Raw genomic sequence first — 16,719 nt, forward strand, 5'->3', positions numbered from 1 at the left:
ACTCGAGAGGGGAGGAATGAAAGTTGCATTGGCATATTACTCTATATTTCCTAGTTTTCAGAAGTGTAATCTTAGCCACTGTAGTGAGGCGGCCTGGCTCCCGGACTCACCCGAGAGGGAGGAGCCAGAACAGCCGCCACAGTGGGCGGAGCCACGACCACCTGTCCCCGCCCCCCCGGAAGTCAAGGGGTGGGACAGGAAGTATAAAAGCCCCGGCCCAGCGCTCAGTTGCAGCCCGGCGGCCGGAGAGGACAGACGCTCCTGACCGAGCTCCTGCTGGACTGAGCCTGCCCTGAGCCCAGTACCCTGAAGAGAACTGGCCGAGCCTGCCCCGAGCCCGGTATCCAGAGGAGAACTGGCCGAGCCTGCCCCGAGCCCGGTACCCTGAGGAGCTGCCCGAGCGTCCCCCCGACCCGTGTCCTGAGGAGCAGCCTGACCTAGCCAGCCCTCAGCACGACGAGGAGCCCATGGTATGGGAGCCCGCTGCGGACACCAGCGATGAGCAGGTACCCATGGAGGGGGAGATGGGAAGTAGCCCGGGAGTAGCTGACCCCAGTCTGGCTACTGCAGATTTCGAGCCGATGTCGGTGTGTTGCAGTCAGGACCCCACCGACACAGCAGCAGACTAACTGCTGCTGTTAGGGCCCCGGGCTGGGACACAGTGGAGTGGGTGGGCCTGTGTCCCCCCCTGCCACCTCCTCACAGGTGGCAGTCTCCCCCTCACATCAGAGCTCAGACCCAGAAGTCTGGACTCACCTATTGTTGCTGCTCAGCTCCTGCTTCGAGGACCTGAGCCCTGAACTATTATTGCTGCTCAGCTCCTGCTTTAAGGACCTGAGCCCTGAACTATTGTTGCTGCTCAGCTCCTGCTTCGAGGACCTGAGCCCTGAACTATTGTTGCTGCTCAGCTCCTGCTTAAGGACCTGAGCCCTGAACTATTGTTGCTGCTCAGCTCCTGCTTAAGGACCTGAGCCCTGAACTATTGTTGCTGCTCAGCTCCTGCTTCGAGGACCTGAGCCCTGAACTATTATTGCTGCTCAGCTCCTGCTTTAAGGACCTGAGCCCTGAACTATTATTGCTGCTCAGCTCCTGCTTTAAGGACCTGAGCCCTGAACCATTATTGCTGCTCAGCTCCTGCTTAAGGATCTGAGCCCCTTGAACTACTGCTTATTGCCCCGCCCTGACTAGGGCTAGGGCTTTACTGACTCTGTGTGCTCAGCCCTTGCCTGAGGGTCTGAGCCTAGAACTGCTGTTTGCTACCCCGCCCTGACTGAGGGATTGGGCTTCGTTGACTGTTTATTTCTGCTCAGCCCTGCCTGAGGGTCTGAGCCCTTGGACCTTCGGAGACTGAACTGCTGATTTAGGCCGTGTAGTGACGCGGCCTGGCTCCCGGCCGCACCCGAGAGGGCCAAGCCCCCACACCGAACTCTTACAGCCACTCTCCACATTCTGGAAAAGCATGAAGTGCCACTGGGCAACTTTACTCTCCCTTAACAAAGTTTTGGGCATGTAATAATATTTGTATATATGTAAATATACATTTGTATTATGTAATAATATTTTATACATATATATGTAAATTTCAGGCTCAAAATTATTGAAGGACCAATACAAAAGAAATGACACTTTTCTTGCCCCCACCAAAAATTGTATAAAGCCACAGTATTCTGCTAATTTCATACCAACTAATGAGCTTTCCCTTTCCTCAATGACTAATTTGTCCTACAAGTCACTGGAATAGAACACTTAGTCCACAATTGTAAACTCATTTTAATAAAGTCAAGCTACTCTACCAGCTTATGCTCTAAGAAAAAGCTCTGTAGAGAACAATACTGGATAGCACTGATGGTTCTGTCATATGGAACACTAGTGGGTGGAAATACCAAATATTTTACTGTCAAATTTGTGAGTGCTGGTCACATTATCCTCTCATTTTGCTAGTATAATAGAGGATCAGTTATAAAATTTTACATGGACTTGGCTACATAATCATTAACTGCATTAACAACGAAGAAAACATAATGGTCTGAATCTACCTAGTTTCAAATGCCAAGCTAAGTCTACGTGCTGCCTATAAATGAGACTGAAGATTCATTATCATTGGCATGACTACCACTACCTTTACTATCTGCAGTAAGAACAGCATTGCTACATAGGAAATCTAAAACTGGAAACTAGAATATTATTACATTAAATTTGCTGTGTAAAATTTTAGACCAATGTACAATAACTCAGATATTTGGGAAAATGGAGGTTACTTATTTAAACTGGAGTTCTTCAAGTGGCTCTGCATAATCACACTCATTGGATTGCACTGACTAGTGCAGCCTAATAGTGGAATATCTCCAGGACGTGCTTGTTGTAGTGCTTGTGAGCCCTGTCCTGTCCCTTCCCTCAGTGTTCCCAAATGTTGTGTGGGGACAGCTATTAAAGGGGGTGCCCTCTAGCACTTCCATTCCTTCCATCGCCGTCCCAGATAAACTGCTATAGGACTCTGAGAAGGGGGGCAGGGAATGTGAAAATGCAGATTCATCTTGCAGAACTCTGGTAGCAAGTAGTAGCCTTCATTCCTTCTTCAAGCGGCTATGCATAAGGACACTCGTGGGATAATTTGGTAAGCAGCCCTCATTACTCAGGAGTTGGGAAATAGAGTCCTAATTAAATAAAGACTGAAGCATAGCTCTGCGAAACCATGCATCCAGTCTAGATGCCAAATCTAATACATAATGCTTAATAAATGTGTGCATAGACTTCCATATAGCAGCTTTACGGCATTCCCAAAGTGGAACATGCTTAAGGTAAGCAAAGGCTGTTGCTATTGCTCTAATACAGTGGTGCCCAAACTTTTCCTGTCAGGCCCCTCTTTAACGGTAATGGAATCTGTCTGGGCGCCCCCTCCATGACAGCACAATTGGCTCAGCAGAGGAGCTTGGGCTAAAGGTGGAGCTGGGAACTGAACTGGGGATGGGGGAGGAGCTGGGGCTAGAGCCAGAGCTGACCTCAGGGCAGAGAGGGAATGAAGCAGCAGTAGAACACTTAACTTATCTATGGGCAGAGCAGGAGGTCGAGTCAAAGTGTGACTGGGGCCAGAGCTGGACTGGTGCAGAGCAGGGGGCAGAGTGGAGCTGCGGCTGGGGTCGGAGCTAGTCTGGGGGCAGAGCGGGGCTGGGTGGCACTCCCGCCCCATCCCCTGTGGGGCCTGGCCTGGACCCTGCCATATACCCTCCCTAACATTCGGGCACGCCCCACAGTTTGGGGACCACTGCTCTAATAGACTGCAATTTTACTCCCTTAGCTAAAGAAATTGCAGCTAAATGGAAACACTCGAGGATACACTATTTCACCCAACTAGAAATGGTTTGAGAGGATACATAGTGACTCGTGATGCTTAGCATGGGAAACAAACAACCCCGAAGACTTTCTAAAATCCTTAATTTTATTTAAGTAACATGCTAGAACCCCCTTAGCATCTAAAATTATATGAAGTAGATTCCCCTTTATTGGCATATGCCTTAGAAAAGAATACTGGTAAATGTATGGTCTGAGTGAGATGAAATTCAGACATTATTTTTGGCAAAAACCTGGGAGCAGGTCAAAGGACCACTTAGTCTTTATGAAAAATAGTAAATGGCAGCCCTGCCATCAATGCATGCAGTTTACTCACTCGCTGACCTGACATAATAGCAATAATAAATGCAGTCTTAACAGACAAATAAAACAAAGAGCTTTCCACCAATGGCTCAAAAGGGGATTTAATAAACTGATACAAAACCCATTGAAGATCCCATGCTGCAACAGGATTTCATAGATGAGGATACATGTTAGATAGCCCTTTCAAAATTCTTAATCACACTATGCAAAAATAAAGATTTCCGATCCATCAAAACATGATTAGCAGATAAAGCCACCCAATGAATGCTTAAAGAGGAATCTGGTAACCTCTGTAACTGTAAATATATCACATATTCCAAAACACAAGGAGTGGAAACTATATTCAGTGACTTAGTGATCAGACTTTGTTCTGCAGCCAAGAGACACATCTGGTCCATTTAAAAGGTAACATTTCCTTGTTGATTGTGTTCTAGAATTAAGGAAAACTCTTTGAACCTTTACAGGACAGGATTATTCAATGTTAGTCAAAGTCCGATAGCCCAGGTTGCCCGATGAAGAGGCTGAGGATTTGGATGAAAACTATTGCCATGCTGATGAATCAATAGGTACAGAGATAAGGAAAGCAGTTTGAACTGACATAGTGCTGTCCACACAGGTGCTTCTGTCAATGTAACCCATGTTGCTCAAAGGAGTGTTTTTTCACCCCTGAGTGACATAAGTTATACCGACAAAAGTGCTAGTGTAGACATAGGTCAGTGAAGCTAGATTGCCTTTTTAGGCTGGCTAGCCTTATTATTCTACAGGCTGGGTGGATAGTCATATGATTGCTACTTCAATAAAAATCAGATTTGTTGCCATGTGTACATATTATTCATGTGTATACATATGCCATTGTTTAGATTGCTCAGGATTTTGCACAATGCCTGGATTGTATAATTACTGTAATATTAAATGTCTTGCAACTGACAGTAGTTTTGTTAAACTGTAGAAAGTCTGCGTAGAGATAGGCCCAAATTATGATGTATGGATCTAGAGATGGGTACAAATCCACACCTTCCCAAAGTACAAGTTGATCTGGATGTGGCACTCTGTCCATTATTGAGGCAGGCTTGAATCATCAAACTTGGATCTGGATTTCAACATCTCCGAAGTATGGGATGAATGAATGAATGAATAATGATGGGTTGGATCCAGTGGTATCCAGCTCTATTTACATTATTATACATCAAACAACCATGTTAAAAGTAGATTAATAAAGTTACAAATTTAATCCCTCAGAAATTAAGGAATGCCAGAATTAAGGTTCTCTGTGCAAGCTTAATTCATCTTTTTTGCTCATATGCTATATGATATAGTCTTTGTTCCATGATCACCACAGGACCCCGCCTCATTCAATGGACAAGATGGATGGTGCACACATGGGTCATCAGCAGGGTTAGACCCTTTAGATCCACTGCACAGACCTCTGCTACTTGAGCTAATGAGTAACTGATAGTAATGGTAGGTTATCTTCCTCTCCGTGGACCAGCACAATCTGCCAGTAGGAGTCATGGATATTCACTGGCAGCAGAGGAATGGTGAGGCTCAGGAACCTTGGGTTCCATTCCAGGCTCTGGAGGGGAGTATTCTCTAGTGTTCAAAGATCCTTGTCCTAGTTTCAGTCTTCTTATCCCAGTCTCTTTGCCCAGCCAGTCCCAGTTTCCTCCCAGTCGCAGTTTTTCTAACCCTCCAGTCACCAGGCTCCTTGTCCCAGTCTATTAGTTTTTCTCTCCCACCAGTCTGGCTTTTGTCCCTTCTGAATTTGAGTCAGCTGCCTACCTTCTCTATACTACTCCTGGGGGAATTCTGTGACACTGTGCATGTGCAGAATTCATGGCCACCACATATTTCTTTGCTTCCCCACAGAAAAATGACTTTCTGACTGGGAAGCAAAGGGAAGCTGCAAGAGAGGTCATGCGCCACTCCCCAGCAGTGTGGGTGTGTTGTTTCGGGCACCCAGAGCAGCCAGCAGAGTGGTAAATCACTGGGGGTGGGGGTGGGGCTGTGGATGCCCGAGCCAGAGGCTCCTACCCTGTGCCAGGCTCAGCTACTAGTCTTGGCTGGGCCGGGGAGGAGGGGACCTTCTCTTCCCCTACAAGGAGCAGCCAGGGCTGGGTCAAATCCACCCACAAGAACTTCTCCTGCTGCAGGAAGTGCCACAAGCCCCCACACTTCCTGCCCCCATCTCTCCTCAGCTGTGGAGGGGTGGGGTCACTGTATGGTGAGCTGCTCCCCCATCTGCCCAACCCCTTTTCATGTGGACCCACCTCATACCCAGATTGCCCTGCCAAGCCTCACCCCCTGCACCCAGAACCCACTGACCCCCTGAACCCAAACCCACACCCTGAAAAGACTTACCCTCTACATCTGGAGCCCCCCTGCACCCAGACCTCTCCCGCTGAGCCCCACCTCCCTGCATCTGGACCCTGCCCCTGCACCCAGACTGCCCCCTGCATGCAAACCTCCACCCTAAGAAGCCCCACCCCACCTGCACCTGGACCACCCTGACTAGCCACCTGCATCCAGACTCCAATGCCACTGAACTCCACCAAGCCAGCACCCAGACACACACCCCACCAAGCCAGCACCTGAACCCCACTTCTGAGCCCTCCACACCCAGAGTTCCCCTTGCTGAGCCCCAACCACCTTCACCTGGACCCCTCTGAAAAGTCCCATTTTGTGTGCACCCAGGCCCCACAATGAGCCCCTGTTCATCCAGATCTCCCTCGCACCTGGACCCCCCACCAACCACCCACACCCAGATTCTCCCACACAGAACCCTATCACCCCACACCTAGATCGTCCTACACTAGGCCCCTCCATCCTTGTATCCTGCTGGACTGAACCTGCCCATCTACATCTAGTGTGCTTGGCATGGAGGGGCAGGGCCCCAGGGTGTTTCTGGAACAGTCCTGGTCCTTGCGCTGTGTCAGTGGCCTGTGCTCCCCACTGCCATGCTGGAGGCTCCACATTTATTTATTGACAAATAAAATTTGCAGAATGTTGCAGAATTTCAAAATATTATTTGCAGAATTTCAAAATTTTTGGCGCAGACTTTTTTTTTTTGCACAGAATTCCCTCAGGAGTATCTATACTGCCTGGGTGCCAGCAAAGGGGTTACTGAGAGCACAGGAGAGACCGGCTCCCTGCTGTCAGTTCCAGTACCCAGTCCCATTCTGGCCTAGACCCATCAGGTACAGCAATTGTAGGGAAAGTCTGATTTCAACTCTATATCCCTGGGCTAGAGGGAGCATGCTCACTTGCTCTGTGGGGATGGTGTGCACAGGGGCGGCTCTAGGGATTTTGCCGCCCCAAGCACAGCAGGCAGGCTGCCACCACGGGACCAGCGACCCTCCACAGGCACACCTGCGGGAGGTCCACCGAAGCCGCGGGACCAGCGGACCCTCCGCAGGCAAGCTGCTGGAGGCAGCCTGCCTGCTGCCCTCGCAGCGTCAGCAAAGCGCCCCCCGCGGCTTGCCACCCCAAGCATGCGCTTGGCGTGCTGGGGCCTGGAGCCGCCCCTGGGTGTGCATGTGCAGTCTGGTCAGGACTAGGAGCTGTAGGCAGCTTGAACTTGCTCAGTGAGCACAGAATTGAAGAGATTTTAACTGTTAAAAAAATCTAAGAAATCTCTACTGAGCATGTGCAAAGTGAAAATTTTAAAGGCTTCTAACCTGGCCAAATTTGGATGGAGTTTCACAGAAGCCACAAAAAGTGCATCTTTCATGCAAAAGCTACCTCTCTGCCAAATTTGAAATCCCTGCTCCAAAGCATGGGGGAGCTAGAGTTTCTCAAATAAAAGGACACCATAATTTTAACATTGCAAGACAATGTATTTTTCCCCAATCTTGTTTCCAAAAATGGCTAAACCATTTTGACAATTTTTTTTCCAGAAAAATTCAGCCCTTGGTAGACACCAGGCATAGAACATTTCAGTCCAAATGGTTGAAGTTTGCCAAAGTTAGAAGCAACTGAAAATGGGATTTATAATGAGAACTGTTAGGCAACCTTAATAGTAGGTGATTCAGTCAGCCCCATCTATAATATATTAGTTTCCAAATGGAAAGTTGATCTGTCTGTGGCATGAGATACTCGTGTTTGCAGTATTTTCCCCATATTAATAATTTTTAATAATCACAGAAGTTCCAGCAGGACTATTACCGCTGCATGATTCTACAGCAGACTTCTATAATGCTCATTGTACATTCAATGTACACCTGCTTTTAAAGCAAATTGCGATGAAGTTTTAAACTCTTTAGGGCTTTTCAGCACCCAGTGTAATGCCAGCACTTAGCAAAGATAAAGCAATGATAAAATGTGTATCGCATCTGATCGATCACAGGAGATAGCAGATGTGATCACTACTACCTGCCCTGTTCTCCAGAGGAGCCTCTTTGCTGGTTCTCTTGGAGAAGTCTTTTGGAATTCTAGTTAAGTTCATCTGGAATGTCAGCAGGTGCACAAAATGAACCTCTGCGGTTGGAAAAAAAGCAGCATGCACCAAAGGAGTACTTGGTGGGTATACACAGTAGGAGCTTGTCTTTAAAAAGAAGAAGTAGCCAAATAATTAACAAAGAAGAGACTAGAGTCAAGTGGTTAAATGCAGTGTGGGTGCAAAAGCTTTTCTCTGCTTAAAAAACAACATGGTCTTTTGATTAATACCAGCAAACCTTAGCCTGTGACACAGCTTCAATCAACATTTCACTGGGAAGTAAGAATACATTAGTTCAGGTCAATATCTGCACTCCCATAGGACAAAATTACCTAACTGTCTTTGTCTGGTAGTGATAATGACATTGTTAGCCTCCAGGGAACTGACGTCACAGAACTAAACAACTCAGAAAGAGCTGCGTGTGAGTGAACCAGCAAAGAATTCCGAGTGTATTGACTGATTCAGCTGATGGACTCTACTGTACTAAAATTTGAATGTGCCTGAAGCTGCAGCTGACAAGAAAACAAGCACATAGCACAATAATTTTTTAGGGGGTATAAACAGTATTCAGCTACTCATCTGAAAGGAAGCAATTGAATTATGGAATCGTGTCTGAATATGTTTTACTGTGGGTGGTCCATTCAGATTTTGAGTGTGTGTATGTGTGATGCAAATGTGTTTGTATATATGTGCGTTGTGGCTAGTATTCTTTTCTAGATGTCAAATAGTAAAATTTTGGTCTAACCCCCTCCTTCTGCCTCCTGCTACCTACTGAGAGACATAAATGTTTGGTTCTTGAAAATACCATTACAGGAAATGTGTGTTCCTAATTATCAAAGCCATGAATAAGATTAACTGTATTATCAGCATTAGTGTGGTGAGCCAGAATGTGACATGTGGCATCTCCCACCACCAAATATAGAATAAAGGCCAATCATTTGTCATGCGCTGGGGCATTGAGTTTATTTTATTAAGGAAAGAGCAGAGTGTTTATCGGTTTGATTATGGGGTTGAGGGTTTTTTTTTTTGTTTAGTGATTTATGGGAAAGTAATTCTCGTTGTCTATTGTATTTATTTAATTAAAAGAGCAGTTCAGTCAATAGAGCTGTAGCAAAGCCAAGGCCTGGCTGAACTCATTAAAGCAGAGTTTGCACACTGACATTGATTAAAGCCCCGCTGCGGTGGTTGCTGCATCTCTATTTAGTTTCTATTCGAAACCAGGTTGCCTCGCCGGGGCTGTCAGTTAGATGAAACAGAGCTGGCATGTGAAGCAGCAGCACTGCGATAAAAGAAATATTTCTGACAAGGAGCCAGGCATTTCTCAGTACTGATACCTGGAAATTACTTCACTTTGTTTGTGGAGTTCCCTCATTTGTTATAGATTAAGTCTGGATGTCCAGCATTTGGCATCTCCCCTTCCCCCTCTCACAAAGGCACCTCTCTTTCCTCCGCAAACTCCCTGAAATAGCTACAGATAGGGAGGAAGCAGACACTTTCCATAAAAGTCATCTAAAATTTCTCCTACCCACAATCTATCTCCCATAAGCTTGAGATGTAGGGCCATCTCAGACTCCATCTCTCATTCATAACCCAATATTTTAAAAAGGAAATAGTCCAGCAAAGCTGAGCCTCCTATTGCTGCCATGGCAGACTCTTAGCTCACTGTTGTACTGAGTTCACTCCCATGAACTGATGGGGAAAGCTGTGTCTGGTGGGTGGTGTAAGCCCAACATCACAGCTGGGTGGGTGGGCAGGCTGACACCAATGATACTGCCAAGAATGACCTTGAGTGGGTCACTGCAGACTACGTGGCTCTGAGAAGAAGAATAAAGGAGTTTGAGGTGCAAGTTGTGTTCTCATCCATCCTCTCTGCTGAAGGAAAAGGCCCAGGTAGGGACCATTGAATTGTGGAGGTAAATGTGTGGTTATGCAGGTGGTGTCAGAAAGAGGTCTTCGAATTCTTTGACCATGGGATGTTGTTCCAGGAAGAAGGATTGCTAGGAAGAGATGGGTGAGGAGGGCTTTAAACTAGGTTTTCCGGGGGATGGTGACCTAAGCCCTGAGGTAAGTGGGGAAGTGGGATACTAGGAGGAAACACAAGGAGGAGGGTGCAACAGGGAAGGCCTCCTGATTCATACTGAGAAAGAAGGGCAATCGACTAGTTATCTTAGGTGCCTGTAAATGAACACAAGAAGCCTGGGAAATAAACAGGAAGAATTGGAAGTCCTGGCACAGTCAAGGAACTATGATGTGATTGGAATAACAGAGACTTGGTGGGGTAACTCACATGACTGGAGCACTGTCATGGATGGGTATAAACTGTTCAGGAAGGACAGGCAGGGGAGAAAAGGTGGAGGAGTTGCAGTGTATGTAAGAGAGCGATATGATTGCTCAGAGCTCCAGTATGAAACTGGAGAAAAGCCTGCTGAGAGTCTTTGGGTTAAGTTTAGAGGCGAGAGCAACAATGCTGATGTCATTGTGGGCGTCTACTATAGACCATTAGACCAGGAGAATGAGGTAGATGAGGCTTTCTTTGGACAACTAATAGAAATTTCCAGATGACAAATTTCCCTGGTTCTCATGGGGGACTTCAATCACCCTGACATCTGCTGGGAGAGCAATACAGCAGTGCACAGACAATCCAGGAAGCTTTTGGAGAGGGTTGGGGACAACTTCCTGGTGCAACTACTGGAGGAACAAGCTAGAGGCTGTGCTCCTCTTGACCTGCTGCTTGCAAAGAAGGAAGAATTGGTAGGGGAAGTAGATGTGGGCTGCAGTGACCAGAGATGGTCAAGGTCAGGATCCTGGACTTCAGAAAAGCAGACTTTGACTCCCTCAGGGAACTGATGGGCAGGATCTCCTGGGAGGCTAATATGAGGGGGAAAGGAGAGCTGGCTGTATTTTAAAGAAGCCTTATTGGAGGTGTAGGAACAAACCATCCCAATGTGCTGAAAGAATAGCAAATATGGCAGGCGACCAGCTTGGCTTAACAGAGAAATCTTTGGTGAGCTTAATCACAAAAAGGAAGCTTACAAGAAGCTGACCCACACCCTTTCTAAGAGATTATAGAGTTTATAAATATATTTTCCCAGTTAAATAGCACAGACAAGGCCAGTGCTCAGACTGTTGCACTGGGCACCACAGTATAGGGAGGAGGTGAGCAGCCCTCAATGGTGAAAGAACAGGTTAAGGACTATTTAGAAAAGCTGGACATGCACAAGTCCATGGGTCAGATCTAGTGCATCTGAGGGTGCTGAGGGAGTTGGCTGATGTGATTGCAGAGCCATTGGCCATTATCTTTGAAAACTCGTGGCAATTGGGGGACGTTCTAGATGACTGGAAAAAGGCAAATATAGTGCCCATCTTTAAAAAATGGAAGAAGGAGAATCCGGGGACCTACAGACCAGTCAGCCTCACCTCAGTCCCTGGAAAAATCATGAAGCAGGTCCTCAAGAAATCCATTTTGAAGCACTTGGAAGAGAGGAAGGCGATCAGGAACAGTCAACATGGATTCACCAAGGGCAATTCATGCCTGACCAACCTGATTGCCTTCTATGATGAGATAACTGGCTCTGTGGATATGGGGAAAGCGGTGGACGTGATGTTATATCATGACTTTAGCAAAGCTTTTGATATGGTCTCCCATAGTATTCTTGCCAGCAAATTAAAAAGTATGGATTGGATAAATGGACTATAAGGTGGATAGAAAGCTGGCTAGAGTATCGGGCTCAACGGGTAGTGATCAACAGCTCGATGTCTAGTTGGCAGCCGGTATCAAGCAGAGTGCCCCAGGAGTCTGTCAACATCTTCATTAATGATCTGGATGATGAGATGGATTGCACCCTCATCAAGTTTGCGGATGACACTAAGCTGGGGGGAGAGGTAGATATGCTGGAGGGTAGGGATAGGGTCCAGAGTGACCTAGATAAATTGGAAGATTGGGCCAAAAGAAATTTGATGAGGTTCAACAAGGACAAGTGCAGAGTCCTGCACTTAGGAAGGAAGAATCCCATGCACTGCTACAGCCTGGGGACCAACTAGCTAAGTGGCAGTTCTGCAGAAAAGGAGCTGGGGATTACAGTGTACAAGAAGCTGGATATGAGTTAGCAGTGTGTCCTTGTTGAGAAGAAGGCTAACAGGATATTGGGCTGCATTAGTAGGAGCGTCGCCAGCAGATCGAGGGAAGTGATTATTCCCCTCTATTTGGCACTGGTGAGGCCACACCTGGAGCATTGTGTCCAGTTTTGGTCCCCGCACTACAGAAAGGATGTGGACAAATTGGAGAGAGTCCAGTGGAGTCAAACGAAAATGATGAGGGGGCTGGGGCACATGACTTATGAGGCAAGCCTGGGGAACTGTGCTTATTTAGTCTGCAGAAGAGAAGAGTGAGGGGGGATTTGAGAGAAGCCTTCAACTACCTGAAGAGGGGTTCCAAAGAGGATGGAGCTCGGCTGTTCTCAATGGTGAGGACAGATGACAGAACAAGGAGCAATGGTCTCAAGTTGGTCTAGGTTGGATATGAGGAAAAACTATTTCACTAGGCGGGTGGTGAAGCACTGGAATGGATTACCTAGGGAGATGGTGGAATCTCCATCCTTAGAGATTTTTAAGACCCGGCTTGACAAAGTCCTGTCTGGGATGATTTAGTTGCTGGTGGTCCTGTTGGAGAAGTGGGTTGGACTAGATGACCTCCTGATTCTATGATTTAGCTATCTTTTGTCAGAATGACTGCTGTAAGGGAAGTGCTCTTCAAGCAGGTGCATTTTGATGTGGCATTTTGTTTGTTTTTTTCTCCCTCTTTTTCTGGACTGCACATGCAGTACTCAGAGTTTTGGAAAATACATGTTACTGAGCCAGTTCCAGGTATTTTGAATGTATTTTATAAAGTTATTCATAGAAAGTCTCTTTTTTTATCAGAGGGTCCATAGCACAAACAAAATACTGTGAGCAATGTAAATGGGAACACCAATAAATGACCTGAAATAGAGGTCATCTTATCCACAAAGCCAGTCCTAAATTGAACTGCAGAATTCATATGAGAAGGGACACTTAATGGAATGGTTCTCATCCTTTCCCATATTGGGACCCTTCTTCCATCCAACTTGGATCTAGCTGGGTTCTCCCTCCCATTTACCAATATGGGAAGGACTGAGAGGTCATGGCCCATAAATACCTGTTTGCCACCTCATAAGGGTCACAGCCCTCAGGTTGAGAACTCATGCTGTAGTGGGTTATGAAGTCCACCTCCTTACATTGTGACAGGATTGATTTAATTTGCCCAATGTTCTTGAAAGCTTTGAAAGTTAACTAACAGTACCTAAAAGTATATGTATATGCTGGGAGAAAGGGAGAGATCACATTCTGTGTTTTATACATGCTTATTTCTCAAATCTGAAAGCTACAAATTGGAGAGATAGTGTGGAACTCTTTAAAGATATTGGCATGGGACTCAGGGGTTCTATTCTTGGCTCTATCATTAACTTTGAGCAAATAACTTCATTTGTGTTTCCACTCCTATCCTTTGTCTGCCTTGTCCTTGTAGAGAGTTCCTACCCCATGCAGCTAACAGTCTCTCAGAATGGGTGAAATCCTAGTGCCACTGATTTCAATGGCAAGATTCCCATTAATTTCAATGAGGCCAGGATTTTACCCTATGTATTCATCATGTCTAGCACATGTCCCTGATCTCAGTTAGAGGCTCTAGGTGCTATTGTAATAGTCATAATAATAGCAAAAGAGGGGTGCCAAACACTAAGATTTTACTAGATCCACATGAATGAGACTTGTAGCAATTCCCCTCCTCACCCAGCATCCAAGGTTGCCAACCCTCCAGGATTTTCCTGGAGTCTCCAGGAATTAAAGATTAATCTTTAAGTAAAGATTATGAGGTGTGATGAAACCTCCAGGAATATGTCCAACCAAAGTTGCCAATCCTAGGAAGCATCAGATCCTGCCTTTGCTTCAGTTTCCTCTCATTTCTGATGGTTCGCTCATTGTTTAGTGTAGTTTCATTGCTGAGGTGACTCAGCCCTCTGTTTAAGTCACATAAAAGTCCACATCCTTCCTGAGCACAACCAAGAGTCCAAAGCAACACATTCCTCCTAGGGGGGTCTGACCTGTTCACCAACACTATCTTCTGGCCTTCTCCTGGGCCCTGCTCTAGCCTTCCTGAGCTCTACTCAGACCCTTTGTTTTCCCCTTGTTAGCAAGAGTCACTGCACACATATCCTTGTTAGGTGATAACATCAACAGTATCTCCATTCTCCCCTTAATAGCAGGGGTTGCTGTACCTCTCACAGGGTGGCAGCAAAGGCAGAACCCATGCTCACCCTCTACTATGGATCCCCAGACCTGGGAACCCTAAGCAAAACTGCCCTGTCTTCTTCCCAAGGTCTCTTCCTATACTCCCTGTCCTCCTGCCTGCCCTTCCTATGGAGCATCAACTTCCTGGAGTCCTTCTCTGTCCTGTAGCCACAGGCCTGGTCTTAGTCACTTGTCTCTTTGTCACTCATCTGGGGAGGTGAGCTAAATCTGGCACAGGTGTCGCTGAGTTCCAGTCCTCTTAAAGGGCCAGCTCACCACGTGACAAACCTCTTCTCAGCGACATTTGTAACTTGCAGAAAAAGACCTGCTAGACAATCTATCTAGTAATTACTAATTACTCCTTCAGCATTTGTTGGGCTGTGACGTTAAGCTTGTAGAAAACTATCTATGTTATATAGCTGCTGCTATTAAAAACACAATATCTGCTGGCATCTGCAGACAATAGAGTAAAATTCACCTGTTGGCAGCGTGAGTGTGCCAGGTTCTCTGTACCACAGACCACCAGCCATGCCCTTGCATAAAAGGAGCATGGGCACAGCTGAACACTGGGAGGCGCTATTGCGGGTGAGTCCATTACACCTGTGTTTCTCAACAAACCGTCTGTGGACCAGTCCCTGTCTCTGAGATCTCCCTGACACAGTTTAGGAAGGCAGCAAGCTGGTCCTTGGTATCAAAGAGTTTGAGAAACTCTGTGTTAGACCCACATCCTTTATAAGAGATTATAGAGTTTATAAATATATTTTCCCAGTTAAATAGCATTAACATTATGTAAAGCAGCAAATGTGATTCGCCAGCCACATATATTTGTGTTTATACGTACAAGTATAAGATTATTTTAATAGATTGCACAAGCAAGCAGTTGACCTATTGGTAATAAATTAAGAATAATTCAATTTTGATTTCCCTAGCAGTCATGCCTAAGGGGCAGTAAAAAGCTTACAATCATATTCCTTTCTAGTTACAGTCATACAGTAAGTTGTTCTTATTGATGCTGCTTATACATCCCAGTGATTTTTGAATGCCAAAACATGCAATTTTTTCAAAATTGACTTCTTAGGATTTAGAACTATTGTTAGTAGGACATTTTTTAAAAGTGCACTCAAACTCTAACTAAGGTTTCTTTTTTAAGAATTCCGTCATAATTCCTTTGGCAAATACTTGCACAAGCTAATATAGATAAGCAAAACCCTAATCAATATTTATTTGAGTGATATGTTATTTTGGAATGATAATTGAATGGCATTCCTATGGAAGTGCTAACCTCTGCAGCATCCACATTTATGCTAAATACATTCATTATGATCAGTCTTGTGAAAAATGCAATAAGCCTCTGGCAAAAACTAAAAAGTTTAAATTACCAATTTCTTCAGTGCTTTTCTACGTATACATGTAATTCTTATTAGCGTTCATTGCCTTTGGGTTCACATCTTGGTCATCTGAAATGGCTAACAACAATTATAAATATTTTATTTTATGTTTCCATTTTCATCCCAAGTTTGCTAAGTATTGTGCAACCAAAAATACACTCAAAGAGCTTACATGCTGAAACCAGTTATGCTTCTGAAAACCTATGTATTCCACCTCTAATTAAAATAAAATGCCAATAAATCCACTGTGTTACAATTTCTTATGGTTACTAGGATGCTATGGCACGTGCTTTTCTTCAAAACTGTCTCCCTCGCATCTGGGATCATCATGAAAGGAAAATTTTGCTGCCTGGAAAATCTCTGTGGCATGAAATGGAAACCCCTATAGCAGACTGGGCTGTTTTTAGCAGCAGAGAGCCAAAGCTCCAATGAACATTTCTTAAGGACCTGTGCATGTCCCTCTCTATACGTTTGTATGAGTATGACTCACAAGCCATCATGCCCCCTTGTGGTTGGGCATAGACAGAGGAGCTGACTGTAATTTTCCAGGGATGTTTGAACCCTGCTCTGCCCCAGGCCCTGTCCTCTCTCCAACCCTTCCCCTCAAACCTCCACCCCTACTCTGCCTCTTCCCGCCCCAGCTCCACCCACACCTAGGGTGACCAGATGTCCCATTTTTAAAGTAACAGTCCTGTATTTAAGCTCTGCTGCAGGTGTCCTGACTTTTTCCTAAAAGCAGGCAAATTGTCCCATATTTTCTGTCTCCCTCCCATTGGTACTGGTGGGTCCTGCTGCTGGCCGGATCCTGTCTCACGAGCCACCCACCCACCCATCGGCGCTCAGCTCACCAACAGCCTGGCCAGCAGGCTCCTTCCTTCCCCCACAGCCTCTGGCTGGGCTGGTGCCCCAGGAAACCCCAAGACCCTCCGGTCCAGAGCACTGTAG

The sequence above is a fragment of the Mauremys mutica genome, chromosome 1, assembly GCF_020497125.1.
Source record: "Mauremys mutica isolate MM-2020 ecotype Southern chromosome 1, ASM2049712v1, whole genome shotgun sequence".
Classification (NCBI taxonomy): Eukaryota; Metazoa; Chordata; order Testudines; family Geoemydidae; genus Mauremys; species Mauremys mutica.